Source organism: Oncorhynchus tshawytscha, linkage group LG17 (assembly GCF_018296145.1).
Source record: "Oncorhynchus tshawytscha isolate Ot180627B linkage group LG17, Otsh_v2.0, whole genome shotgun sequence".
Taxonomy (NCBI): Eukaryota; Metazoa; Chordata; class Actinopteri; order Salmoniformes; family Salmonidae; genus Oncorhynchus; species Oncorhynchus tshawytscha.
In genome coordinates, this window is record NC_056445.1 from 8,989,603 (window position 1) to 8,996,404 (window position 6,802).

Sequence of the window (6,802 nt, forward strand, 5' to 3'; positions counted from 1 at the left end):
TTTTTTTCCTTCCTCACTTTTGTCCGTCTCTCTGTACATCTCTCTCCCTCTCTCTCTGGATGCTGAGGGACCATCACTTGCTTAATTATGATCTGCCTGAGGCCTCTGTGATTGGTTAACAGTTAAAGGCTGCTGTGCCCCCCTACCCGCTCCCTTCACTCTCACAGAACAGCTGCTGCCCTATCACTGGGTCTCGATATGTTCTGACTCCACCCCTCTTTTACTGCCTCTGTACCTGAATCAGTGATTCAGGGCTTCTTGCCAGCTACAAAAAGAGAACTCATAGAATAGACATGGTTCTACATTCTATTTGGTTTTCCATGGAACCCAACATAGAAAATTAACTACGCGTATATCTCAACGAGTCTCACCAATATGACCGCTTAAATAGAAGTGGCTGTAAGGGTGAGCACTTTAAGCGTGAGTAACACTTGCCTGTCGGTGATCTGCCCTAAGGAGAGTAGTGAGTCTTGTACTCATCTCAATTGAAATCAGGATTATTCAATAGTGGAGGGCAAACCGGAGAGTTCTTGAAAACATACATACATATGCTCATTCATGTGTGTGTCAGGGTGTGTGTGTGTGTGTGTGTGTGTGTGTGTGTGTGTGTGTGTGTGTGTGTGTGTGTGTGTGTGTGTGTGTGTGTGTGTGTGTGTGTGTGTGTGTGTGTGTGTGTGTGTGTGTGTGTGTGTGTGTGTGTTATTGACTACTATGTCAGGATTATTCAATAGTGGAGGGCAAACTGGAGAGTTCTTGAAAACATACATACATATGCTCATTCATGTGTGTGTGTGTGTGTGTGTGTGTGTGTGTGTGTGTGTGTGTGTGTGTGTGTGTGTGTGTGTGTGTGTGTGTGTGTGTGTTATTGACTACTATGTATTGACGTGTGTGTGTTAGAGGGGGTTGCAACCTTATCTCGTGACAGCCAGGCGTGTGTGAAATGGACCTGGGAAAGGGTGTTAAACATTTGGGCCACTCCACGCTCCCTGTGAGTGTGTCTGATCCTATCAGGTGAGTTTTAGCTGCAGAATGCAGCCCCCGGATGTCCTATACTCCAGGCAGACAGAAATAAAGCAGGGAGTCTGCACCGAGGCTTATAAGACCGGGAAAGAGGGAAAAACAGCACCCTGAGAAACGCCAGCGAAATCCATTACAGGTTGATAACCTAACCTTTCCCTGGCTGCCTTGGTCAGACCTGATGGATTGTGGAATTGGTATTTGGTATTTGACTAGGATACCCATTAGCTGTTGCGATAGCAGCAGCTACTCTTCCTGGGGTCCACACAGAACATGAAACATGACATAGAACAGTAATAGAGAAGGGCAGAACTACATACATTTAAAACAAGAAAGATATAACTTAAAGGTTCTATACTGACTCAACAAAGAGACCTACTATTATAGACCTACATGTGTTATTTAGATGTTCATATATTACCTTTACATTCTTAGGATCTATCAGTACATACACACAAACTATTTAGGTCACATGGGGTAGAGGCGTTGTGCTGTGAGGTGTTGCTTTATCTGTTTTTTAAAGCCATGTTTCCTGTTCACTTGAGCATTATGAGATGGGAGTTCCATGCAATCATGGCTCTGTATAATACTGTACGTCTCCTTGAATTCATTCTGGGTTTGGGGACTGTGAAAAGACCCCTGGTGGCATGTCTGGTAGGGTAAGTGGGTGTGTCAGTGCTGTGTGTAAGTTGATGATGCAAACAATTTGGAATTTTCAACACATGAATGTTTCTTATAGAAAGCTTCAACCTGGCCTTAGAATGGAAATCACACATAGCTAATCCGGGGGTCAGACCTTCCCTAGACATGTCAGGCAGGCTCAGCTGCCGCTTCCTGCATTTAAGCTGTGAGGGAGTAACCACACTGCAAGTCATAGTAGAGCACCGTGACAGAGGGAAATTATAACTGTGACACTTTGTCTCTTCTGACCCCTTGCCCCCATGTGGCTCGCGGATCTGCGTACCCACATCCATACCCACACATGCAGTCAGAGCTGGCCCTAGCCTTTTGGGGGCCCTAAGTGACATTTTGTTGGGAGGGCTCCCCCCCACCTTGCGGGCAAACATTTTAGCAGCCCCCGCTTGACAGCAGGAAAGAAAAACAACGTTTTAGAGTAAATGTCCTGCAATGCTACACATTTTGCCATGGGGCAGAGAGAAGATTTTGCCATTATTATAACTAATTTCATGCAATTGTAAAGAAAATCCACGGGGTGGAGTGAGAGAGACTAACAAAATCAATGGGTGCACGCTGGTGGGTAATTTAAACCACGATTACTACAAATTTAGATAGCTAGCTAGACTCATTTACCAATCCTAAAATGTTAGCTGACATGAGCTAATTGAGTGACAGGCACAACAAGAGATAAACTGCTGATGCACAACCACATTTTGAAATGGCACCTTGTGTATTCTATTATTCTAACTCTCAACTGTTGGGACCCCGGCTGAGTGTTTTGGAAATGGATCCATGGGCCTACAAAAGGGGGGTTGCCCATCCCTGCTCTAAGTGATGGGCTATTCTGTAGATGAGACAGTTGTTGAATTGAATTCAACTGGGAGCTGTTCTGCTTGAAGTCACATTGCAGTACTCCAGGATGCCTACATACATCTGGAAATCAGGAAAAAGTGTAGAATGTAAGGTTACAGTGACAGTATATTGGAAGGTTACTGTGATAGGAAGGTATGATTTGGGGTTATGTTGTGTGTGAGTACCAAATGATTACTCACTGTTCTGAGTCAGATGAGCTTATAGTGTCTCCTATCTGCTCTCCATGTGTTGGGTTAGAACAGTATGACAGAGTGAGTCATTTCCATTAGGTCCAACCTTGCTCTATCCTCTACAGAGCTCTACTTCTATTGGTTTATTCTTTCCTTTAAACATGAATGGAATTTTCATCGACAGACAGTAAGGGTCTGGTTTTTGATTGGTTTGTGTGTTTGCCTTGGTTTCTCAAATGATTGCCTCGCTTGGTTCACCAACTACTTCTCTGATAGAGTTCAGTGTGTCAAATCGGAGGGCCTGTTGTCCGGACCTCTGGCAGTCTCTAAGGGGGTGCCACAGGGTTCAATTCTCGGGCTGACTCTTTTCTATGTATACATCAATGATGTCGCTCTTGCTGCTGGGGATTCTCTGATCCACCTCATGCAGACAACACCATTCCGTATACTTCTGGTCCTTCTTTGGACACTGTGTTAATGCCTTACCGTGGCCTCCAGACGTAAAACTAAAGCTTCAATGCCATATAACTCTCCTTCCGTGGCCTACCTAGGTGTCAACTGCTCTTCCAGAATGCAAGTCCAAAATGAAACTAAATGCATGCTCCTTCAACTGATCGTAAAACTGCCCATACCTGTCCATACCTGCAAATTGGAAAAAATCACGTTTTGTCACCAAAAGCTGACCTGAGACTTATATCTCGCCAAACCCACTGGCTCCAGGTCACTAGCTTTAAGCCCCACCAGCTGCTCTGAGCAGCTAGCACACGCTCCAGATCACTGCCTTTCCTTCCACATAGCCCATCTGTAAATAGCCCATCTGTAAATAGCCCATCCAACTGCCTCATCCCCGTATTGTTATTTATTTTATTTATTTTGCTCCTTTGCACCTCAGTATCTCTACTTGCACATTCATCTTCTGCACATCTATCACTCCAGGGTTTAATTGCTATATTGTAATTATTTAGCCACTATGGCCTATTTATGGCCCTACCTCCCTTATCCTTCCTCATTTGAACACACTGTATATAGACTTTTTCTATTGCATTATTGACAGTATGTTTGTTTATTCCATGTGTAATTCTGTGTTGTTGTTTGTGTTGCACGGCTTTGCTTTAGCTTGGCCAGGTCGCAGTTGTACTTGTTCTCAACTAGCCTACCTGGTTAAATAAAGGTGAAGTAAAAAAATAAATAAAAGTAGCACTGATTACACTATGGAGGTGTCTCAAATGGCACCCTGTTTTATGTAGTCTATGGTGTTGCTCGCCATCGGCCGCTCGCAAGCCAAGGAGAACGATAGTTTAATTAGACTTCAAACAGCAGCTCCTGTCTGTCTTTGATCTCTGGTTTTAAAGATAACACGTGAAGATGAATGTGTGCCTGAGGGTCTTCATCACAGCTCAAGGCTGCAATGAGGTTCTGTTACACATGTGCGTCGTTGCCGTTTACATGTTTAAGGTTTACTTAGCGAGAGCGAGAAGAAAGGAGAGAGAAGAAGTTAAAGTGTCAGACGAGTGTGTTTGATCTATTAAATCACTTCCTGCCCTTCTAAAAGAGCTCTGCTTTTTAATTGACAGATTTCAGCAGGGGTCATATGAAAACTTGTAAATGTAAACTGCATGTTTGAAGGGGGTGAGAGCAAAGCTGCGAAATGCTCATCCACCCCCCCCGCCACCACACAGATAGGAGAGCTGAGTCTCTGAGCCCTCCTCTTCCTCCACCTCTCCCTCCTTCACCTCTTCACTCACCCCTTTTATCTCTCCGCTTAAGCCGTTTCCACAGAGATCGCCTACGTTTGACTAGCTCCATCCCTCTCTATTCTCTGTCTGGTTGCCTCTTTCCTGGCTTCCTGCCTCTTTGTTCCTTTCCAGAATGTATTTTGTTGCCTGCTCTATAGACAGCTATATCAGTCTGCTAATACAGGACTAGTAAAGGCCCAGCGCACTACCTTTGTGGAAAAATGTTTTTTTTTAAAATAATTATACAGTATATACTCAACCAGGAGTATATGTAGGACACACCTACAGTACTCATTCAAGGGTTTTTCTTTATTTTCACTATTTTCTACTTTGTAAAATAATATTGAAGATATCAAAACTATGAAATAGATATGGAATTGTTAAACAAATCAAAATATATTTTATATTTTAGTTTTTTCAAATTAGCCACCCTTGATGACAGCTTTGCACAATCTTGGCATTCTCTCAACCAGCTTCATGAGGAATGCTTTTCCAACAGTCTTGAAGGAGTTCCCACATATGTGACCGTTTCAGCAAAATAGGCGTATGTCGCGAGTCACTATTTCACAGGAGAGCCGAACATAAAACATTTATTTTTATCAAAACGCATTTTTTTGGGGCATTTCTGCCTTCTCAAACATGTGAACTTTCATGTGACTTGATAATAACGTGTATGCCATCTGTAAATACCAATCAAATCAAATCAAATTGTTAAATCACGAGCCTAATTGGTTTAGCCAAGAAAAGGCAGCAACCTTCCCGCTAGCCATGATTGGCTGAGATAATGAGTGGGCTGGAGATGAGTTTGGATTGGTCTGCCATATAGCGGCGTCTGCCTATTTGAGCTGGTCAGTGTGTCTCGGTAATCCTGTCTAATGCTGCTTTAATTTTTTTAAATTGTGTATTAAAACTGCATAAGTGTTGCTCTCCACTTTCTGGAGGACTGAGTTTTGAAATCAGTGGAATTCGAGGATGACAGCTAAGGAGATTGAGAAAACACCTGTCTCCGGGATTACGTCTTCAAACTAAGGGCAACCATGGCATCCGACAGGAGACGCGTCCAACCATGAAGGATGTACAGTATATGGGTAAGATAGTTTAGCTAGCTACATTTTCAGAAATTACACATTTCTCATTTTGACAGAAAGAGCAATTTGCTTGGCTAGCTATAGCCTAATGTTAGCTAGCTAAAATTGAACCTGGTTGGTTAGCTACCTGCAGATTTATGCAGGGTTGTAACATCATTAGTTGTGATTATGGATCATTGTTGACCTAGCTAGCTAATGTTAACTGGCTGGCTCGTTAACGTTATGTGTATGACCTTATTATTCGTATCTCGGAGACATTTGCTTAGCTAGTTATAGCCTAATGTTAGCTAGCTAACATTGAACCTGGTTGGTTAGCAACCTGCAAATTCATGCAGTGTAGTAAGGTCACGAGTTGTGATTATTATGTAGCTAGCTACATGTCTTAACAAAAGACTCCACTATGCAAGCAACCATTTTGGGTGCGTTCGTAAATTCAGTCTGGCCATCTACTCCGATTCCAGATCACTCTCGTCTGAGTGTGCCTGAGAGCGCAGAATAACTGATGAATTTACGAACCTTCAACGCCAGTTGAATATGGCGGGGTGTCAGTAAACATCAGTAAACTCATCAGCCAGAGCGTCCGGTGTGAGCTCTGAACACAAAATGCTCTGAATTTACAAACAGACAATCTGACAGCACAGTTGCACAGTCACCAACGCTCTGGATAACATAACAGCCTAACCAGCTCTGCCAGGGTGAGTAATGTTCAGTGAGATGTTCTCTCTTACTTAGATGTCTGGAAGTAGCTGGCAAGTTAGCTTGGGTGCTTGACTGCTGTTAATACATTCTGATAAACCCTTAAAGAGATGGGTGGGGCTAAAGCTTAAGAGGGTGTAGACAAAGAAAGGCTCGACAATAGTATTACCAAAACATTCAAAGGCCCTTTTCTCAAAAGTGAGTTTACAAGTTTATCATCTTTCAAAGCAAAATGACTTTCCCATTGTTCCTCAACTGTCATGTATGATATATCATTGTGTAGCTCTGAGGGTGATTGTGGAGGCCAGGTCATCTTATGCAGCACTTCATCGCTCTCCCTGGTCAAATAGCCCTTACACAGCCTGGAGGTGTGTTTTGGGTCATTGTCCTGTTGAAAAACAAATGATAGTCCCACTAAACGCAAACCACATGGGATGGCGTATCGCTGCAGAATGCTGTGGTAGCCATGCTGGTTAAGTGTGCCTTGAATTCTAAATAAATCACTGACAGCGTCACCAGCAAGCAAAGCACCCCCACAACGTCA